The sequence below is a fragment of the Cucurbita moschata genome, unplaced genomic scaffold (assembly GCF_002738365.1).
Source record: "Cucurbita moschata cultivar Rifu unplaced genomic scaffold, Cmos_1.0 Cmo_Scf00029, whole genome shotgun sequence".
NCBI classification, from domain to species: domain Eukaryota; kingdom Viridiplantae; phylum Streptophyta; class Magnoliopsida; order Cucurbitales; family Cucurbitaceae; genus Cucurbita; species Cucurbita moschata.
In genome coordinates, this window is record NW_019268545.1 from 1,158,461 (window position 1) to 1,167,147 (window position 8,687).

Below are 8,687 nucleotides of genomic sequence, written 5' to 3' on the forward strand. Positions count from 1 at the left end.
AAAAAAAAAAAAAAAAAAAAAAAAAAAAAAACCCTTTTCCAGTTCATAAAAATTTTTAATTTTGAATTACATAAAAACATGTAAATACAGGGGTGGAAAAGGAAACAAACAGGAAGAATGGGGAAAATGTGCAAATACAGCAAAGATGGTGGGCATGGGAGCAATAAACAATGTATAGATGGTATAATTATACGTGAATTTTGGGGTTATAGATGTAAATACTGTTTTTTTCTTCCTTGGTTTGTAATTTAGGAATGTTTATACAAGGAATGAAATAAAAAAAAAATATATTTGTAAATTATTAATTTTTATTTTCATTTTCATGTAAGGGGGCGGACCGGGGTAGGACCGGTGGCGGGCGGTTCAGTGGGGAGGTTGTCTGGACACGTGTTCTGATATTAGTGGATGATGGAAAGGTAAGCCACTGGATTCCCGAGGTTGTAAAAAGTAGGTCAGCCGCCCACAAGCAGAAAGGAGTATTTTATTTTATATATATAATATTTTTTTTAAATTTTATTTAATTAAAAGTAAATAATATATTATTTTATTCTATCATTTTAAATGCCACGTTTCGATTTATAAACGGTTGGTTTTTTAATTTATTATGGTGGGGTGACGTGGAAATAGCAGGAACGGTGTGTGGTGATTCAGCACAACACGTCAACTCCGTAAAATTAATATTTTTATTTATTTAATTTTACGGTATGATATTAGAAATTTTATATTTGACTGAAATCATGCGTCCTCGTAATACGTGCCGAGGTTCACGACTTTAACGTGGGGATTCACTTGCCTTACACGTGACTTACCACGTGTTCTCGATTTTTTTATTTTAATATTTGAGTGTATTATAAGAGTGGGATTTTATTGGAAAATAAATTTTGACGTAAGCAGAATTTTGGGGGAGTGGTCAGCGGACACGTATGAAGGGGAAGAGAGAGAAATGGAACACGTGGCGAAGCGGATTAGTTGATTTGGAAGGGAAGAGGGAAGTTCAGTGGAGAGAAAGAGGACACGTGTCGTGGAAGTGTATAAGAACTTGGTGAATGTTCCGGGGACTGTTAGTATATGAGTTACACGTGTGGAGAATGCCTTTTTTTTTTTCTTTTTTTTTTACCATTAATTTAACGTATTTTAAAATTCAAAATTAAAAAAATTTATAATAGGTCATTGTGGTCCAGAGTGGTCGTTGACGGAGATATTTCCACACCTTTATAAATAATGTTTTATTTCCCTTTCTAATCGATATGGGATCCCACCATCCACCCTCCTCCTTAAGGCTTGACGTCACACACTATTCAATGTCTGTCTATAATACTATTTGTAACAATCTAAACCCACCGTTAACAAATATTTTCTTCTATAGATTTTTCCTTTCGAATTTTTCTTTAAAATTTATAAAACGCGTCAGAGAAATGTTTTCACACTTTCAAAGTTTTTTTTTTTTTTAATGAATTTGGTAAGCGATGATGTCACGAGATTACTAAAACTTTGGTTATGTTGGGAAATGGTCAACATCCCAACTCATTATATGCCCTATTCTTATTGGTCGGTCTTGTGTATGGTCACCTACACTTCCCTGCTCTCGTTCATTCATATATATATATATATATATATATGAATACGAACAAAAACAATATGAATATGAAGTTGATGTTTAAGAACAACTCCACTTTCAACCCTAACAAAATTAAGACAACTAACTATGGTTAAGTTACTAGTCTATCGATTTTTATAGTATGTCTTATTTAGTCTTTGAATTAAAAAAAAAATGTAGAATACATTTTAAAATATTTTATTTTGTGTCGAGAGACTGACGATTCTACCGATCCATAAATTTCTCATTTATATGAACTTAACCCAACCCAACATGTACTGGTTGGATTGGGTTGGGTTGGGTTGATCGGCTTTTGGGATTATCAATTTTTCTTTAATGTAACAACTCATGCGATGATTCGAATAAGGATTTACGATCCATATTTGACATCTAATGATCCCAACATTCAACCATGAGTCATTCCAACATGTTTTATTCTCAGTCACATGAATTATAAGAATATTCCTCGAGATGCACCTTATTAATACGAAGTTCCTATAATTAACCCACCGAAAAGAAATATGCATCTTATTGATATAAGCAATGATTTTAAATTCTTTTAAGCATTTCTTCGTCGTTATATTATCAAAATGATCTCATACGAATGAGGTCGGTTCACTCGTCTACCTCCACTTTACTCAGGTGTCACACGATAATGGTTAGAAAAAGATTAATGCGACAAAACGGGAAGTTTTTATTCGATATTTATCATTATCAAAGGGTCCATTTGGGGTTAAAGTAAGCCAAAAAGGAAAGAAGATAAGATGGAGAAGGGCTGTCATAGTTAATATAATTTTATTTTATTAATTTTGGGTGACGTACATAAAACCCTTTGTTAAGCTAACAGACATAAATGTCTCATTTTAGAACAAGATAACGTGGAAAGTGTCATTTATGGTTAGTTTAGCAAGACAGGAATACTAGGCATCAATTTTTTATTTTTGTTTTTTATTATTTTTATTAAAGGTCGAGAAGGGTCGAGAAAGTCAATGACCCATCAAATAGTAATTGATATCTTATCTACTAAACTATCTCTTCTAGGATCGTAAAGTGTAAATATTCGATCTTTACCAATCGTCGTATTCAAATTGGGTCGTGTTAGGAATCACAGACCTCCACAGTGGTATGATATTATCCACTTTGAGCATAAACTCTCGTGACTTTAGTTTTGGTTTCCCTAACCGGTCTCGTACCAATAGAGATAGTGTTTCTTACCGGTAAACTCATGATCTTCCTCTTAATAAGCTAATGTGATACTGTTCTTCTCAATAATTCTCTTCCACATCTGTGGCACTCAGAAGCCAAACGCTCATTTTTCTTTCCTTTTGTTTATCTTTCTTTCTTTGAGTTTGGGTGATGGAGGACTTGTAAGTAGCTGATTAATAGTCAACGATGAAATTCTGGACCAATGAAGGTCATTGGAACTTATCCTAATTATATAAATTAAATTGAGCTTTAAAAAATATGTAATAAATTACTAAGATTTCCATTTTAAATAGAAATTAATTAATTTACAAATAAAATTGAATTTTATATTTAATAAAATGCATATTCTTGTTTTAAAAAATGTTAAATAAATTTTAAAAAAATTTGAGTTAATTTATAAGATATTTTAAAAAATTTATGGATCAAATAAAAATAAACATTCAAATTAAGGACTAACTTGCAATTAAAACAAATATATAATTTTGGTAATGTTGGAATCTCAAACGTACGAATGGTGCACATTACGACACGTGTACATTTATTATTATTTTGTGTAAGCCCATTGGTCAACTAATTCAATTTCCACAAAATTGTTGGAAATTTGGCAATTTCCATAAACAACTGGATCGATATGTCAAATCCTATAAATTGGGAATTATGAAGAACTCAAAATCCAATGCTACACTCCCTTCCTTACCTCTTTTTTCTTTTAGTCCCTCAATTTGAGGGCAAATATTTATTTGGTCCATAAATTATAAAAAATAGCACTTTAGTCCTTGCATATTTTAGAATTTATTAGACGGGTTTTTATTTTTAAGTTCACGTCCCTTTTACTATTTTTACCAACCTTGACTATACGAAGACTCAAATCTTAGAAGATGCAACAGAAATGGAGAGGAAGAATTTGCACGCTTTTGTTACATTTTGGGTGGCCAACGCCCCCATAGAAATTGTCTACCTGAGATTGTTCCTTGGCCCGTAGGTCTAAACGCAAGGTTAGAATTGAAAGGAAGGAGAAACGAGATAGAAAGAGAGGGAGAGTAAAAAAATCGACTTAACCTAGAATCAATCTAAAATTAATAAAATATGTCGCATTATATTAAAATTTGAGAACTTAATTACGTTACATCATATTTTTATTATTCAACTAACGGTAAATCTCAAGGACTAAAATGTAAATTTTTAAAATTTAGGGATCAAAGAGAAACTTGCCTTATCGGGCCCGAATTCTTTAGGGTTCATTTCATTGTATATTCGATTATTTAATTATTTATTTTAGTCTTTTAAATTAATTTATATCAAAATTGGTTAAATAATAATAATAATTTCTATTATCATATTGTAATTGTAGGCTTTAAAAATTTTCTTCTCATTTATTATAATTTAGAAATGTAGGGGAGGAGCACAAAAATGGGCCAAATGGGCCAAAGCTGGGCCCGGGCTAGAAATTTTCACGTTTTTTCACACTTCAGCCCATTTGGCTAGAGCCCAACACCACACACACGTGTTTCTTTATCCTCCAACCAAGAATCTATTTTTAACCTTAAATATATCCCTCCTTGTCTTGTTTCATTTTTATAATGGATTACGTGCTCTAGTTTGAGCAACCCAACGTTAGGTGACCTCTTGAAAATTTTCATAAAATGCATGTGAGTATGTGAGTTAGAACAAAACATATTGGAAAAGCCGGTGAAGATTTGTGGAGATAATTTTTAGGGGTGTACATGGTCTGGGTTTGGTCGGGTTGGGAGATTTTTTGACCCAACCCCCGAAACTTTTCAAACCCAATCCAACCCAACCTAACCCCCTATTTTCTCGGGTTGGGTCTGGATTGGGTTGTCAATTTTTTTTTAAGTTTTATTTATCCACCGTTTATAATTATAAAAAACAATAAATTTAATAAAAAACAAAAAAGAAAAAAATGGTAAGATATTGACTTAGTTCAAAAAAATATAAAATGATTAGTGGTAAGGTATACATATAAAATTGGTTAGAGTAACAAATAAAAATATATAAAATTGATACCACTTTGGCAACCTCATTAATACGGAAGGGTTCTTAATATATTTTATATATTTTTATTTGGCTCGGGTCAATTTGAAGATTTTTGCTCACCAACTCAAAACCGAACCGATTCCATTCGGGTTCAAAAAAATGAACCCAACCCTACCCGAAATGCTTATCCAACCCAACCCAACCCACCCAATCCTTATAGTTTGAGTTGGGTTGGTCCGGGTTGTCGAGTTGAATGTACACCCTTACTAATTTTCTCTCTAATACAAATGAGAATATCAGTTTGGAGAATATCAATTTCATCAAATTGATATTTTCCGACATTTTTCTTTTTACTTTGAAGATTATATAAACTAAAATTTGAAACTAATAATGATATTAATTTAATTTGAAACTAATATTAAGTTGAGGCTACGAAATGTCTGAACTCGATTCAACCTAATATTAGATAAAAGAAAGAGTATTATGTAGCCTAAGTAAATAAACACAATTGGAAATATTTAACAAATAATTATGGCAATAATGTAGTGATTAACAATTAGACAAAGATACTATCTATTAGTGGTAAGTTTGGATGTTGCAAATGGTATCAGAGTCAGACATCAGACGGTGTGCTATTGAGGACGTTGGGTTCTCAAGAGAGGTGGTTTGTGAGATCCTTATATCGGTTGGAGAGGGAACGAAGCATTCCTTATAAGATTGTGAGATCCCAAATGAGTCAAAGAAGGGAAGAAAACATTTCTTATATATAAGAGAATGAAAATCTCTCCCTATTTGACAAGTTTTAAAACCGTGAAGGGAAGCCGGAAAGAAAAAGCTTAAAGAGGACAATATCTACTGCTTAGGCCGTTACAAATCATGTCCTCCAACTTTACCCCAAATTTCTACATCAATCAATTCATTTTCACACCTCAAAAACTTTTCGATAAGTTCGAGAAACAAGAAACATAAACGTTATCAAACGAGAACGCTTAAATATCACGAACTCTGATAATGATGATCAAACATAGGCTTGGGTTCGGGTTTAGGCTTGCTTGTATTTGTCAAACAGTTTACCACTTTTGGAAAATTAGGGTTTGTTCGTTGTCTAATTGAGATTCTAATATTTGATCTTTAGAATTGTTGACCCTTATTAATTTGTTGGTTAATACGTACCAAAAAAGGTTTTAGATCTTACTTAGAAGGAACTTCGAACTCTGTGCCTAAGAAGTCGAAAGAAGTCATCGAGATGGTACTCCAAATAAGTCCGATTGGGCTCGAGGTAGCCAGAGCCTCTAATGGTGACCATATAAATAAAACCCACCAAGCAAGCGAGGAGTACAATGAGAAGACATATCACCACGAGGTGAATAAGAAGCAGCCAACTGATGCACCAAAAGGCTCCAATGAAACCCGCCACGACAACCAGAAGGACAACGACACCGAAAATGATGAGATGCCATAGGAGAATTTGGACGCACCTGTTATCTTATTGGGTGGCTAGCCAAATTTCACTCCTCTCGCTCGTTTAGCTAAAAAGAAGAAATTCAAGTCGGGCAATTAAGCAAACCCCACCTTCTTCTAAACTCCTTTTTCTCTAGTCAAAAAGTACTTTTGACCCTCCCAAATACAAACTCCTTCCTTTGCTTTAACGCTCACAAATCACTTTCCTTCTTACACCCCACCACATATTCTCCCTTACTTAATCATCTTGGTTCGAGTGTTCATCGATCGAGTGGATCTATATACTCCAGCAGGAGAAACGAGGTGTAGCAACAGCCTGATTAGTACATTTGTTTTGGGTATAAAAGGCCATTGGTTCGAATCCTGTCACCTCGATGTAGTACTGTAACGACCCAAGCCCACCACTAACAAATATTGTCCTCTTTCGGCTTTTCCTTTTGAGCTTCCTCTCAAAATTTTAAAAACGCGTATGCAAGATTTTCATACCCTTATAGAAAATGCTTCGTTCCCCTCTCCAACCGACATGGGATCTCACAACCCTCCCCGTGCTCACATTCGTTCCTATCTCCAATTGACATGGGATCTCATAAGTATTTTCCCGGGCCAAAGTCCATATGTAGTCTAAACCCATTTTTCTATCCCACATAGCCTCCTTTTGACCGACTTTAGATTCTATTTTGACCTATCAACTTTACAAAAAGTTATTTTTTGTCATTATTTTAATTTCGTAGCTAACAAATTGATATTAATTTCTGGTACATGAGTATTAACGTGTCTTAGAACGACATAACTAGTAATAACACAAGCTCAAAATGAATAATTTTTAAAAGTTGAGGGACCAAAACCGCTATTATTCTAAAGTTGAAGGACCCAAACGAATAAAAAGTAAATTTTCTAAGGTCCACAAAATGAAAATAAAAGAATTTTGCATCTAAGTTTCTTTCCAACTAAGTCATAATGTTCTCTTTCCATTATTATTATTATTATTATTATTCGACAACTTTGAACGCTTTTTGTATCGATGAACGAACATTACATAGAATCTACTTTCATTTTAGTCCGTATATTGGATAAGATATCAATTAACGCATTATTAAATATTTTTATATATTAAAATAAAGTAAAAATTAACGTGACGACCCATAACTAAAAATTAGAAGATACATGTGATATTATTTACGACATAATTTGACGTGACAGCTAAAGTGTTAAAATTTATTATGTAAATATTTTTAAATATAGATTTTGAAATGAAATAAATGATAACAATAATATTAATCTACTGTTGATGAAATCACATACACTCTGATCATTTTTACACATAAGCTAGAACACCAATTTTTATAACTTATTTTTGCGAAAAATATATTTTTAAAAACAATTCAAAATTTAAGGATGTTATGAAATATTATCGAAATTTAGCCTGTAATTTGGAAATATTAATTGATTATTAAATTAAATACCTTGGATCTGTCTAGACGGGATTCCTAGTTTAGATAGGGACGGGAGAGAGAATGGAAAACATTTTTTTCATTAGATAAATGGGGACGGGGACTGAATTAAATTCCCCATCCTCGTTCCGCTCCCTTAATATAAATATATTTTTAATCTATAAATATATATTGTTATATTAAAAAAAAATTAGTTAGTTTTGACGCTCTAGTAATAATATTTAAACTAAAAACTATTGTTGTAGAATTGTTTTAATTGTTAACGACTATATTGCAATATTAAAATATGAATATTCAGAAATTATACGGGTGGAACATTATAATAATATTAATTTATTTATAGGTTATTTTATTTTTTTATAAAAGAATAACGAACAGGAAAAAATTACTACACTAAATTCGATCCTTGCAAATTTTCAGAATTTGGCCTCGATCTCCACCAAAATAAATAGAAAATGAAATAGGTGGTGGTGTTGGATAATGAAAGTCCGAGCTAATTCCCTAATGATCATGCGTTTATAAACAAAGAATACTCTCTCATTGGTATGAGGCCTTCTGGAAAGCCGAGAGCAAAGCCATGAGAACTTATGTTCAAAGTGGACAATATCATACCATTGTGGAGAGTCGTATTCGTCTAATATGGTATTAGAGCCATGCCCTAAACTTTGTTCGAGGGGGGGTGTTGGATTATGGGGAGGTATTGGATGATGGCTAATTTAGGGAATGATCATGGTTTTATAAACAAAGAATACTATCTTGATTGGTAGGAGGCCTTTTGGGAAGTCCAGAGCAAAGTTATGAGAACTTATGTTGAGAGTGGACAATATCTAATAGTGGAAACCAAAGGTGAAAGTGTCTAATAGTGGAACCAAGACTAGACTTAGGGCAATGTATAACTCTAATGATAGGAGATGGATCATTTGGTGTCACAATCATTGGGCGTTTTTGATACAGACGGGAGCTGCTGTACCAACTTT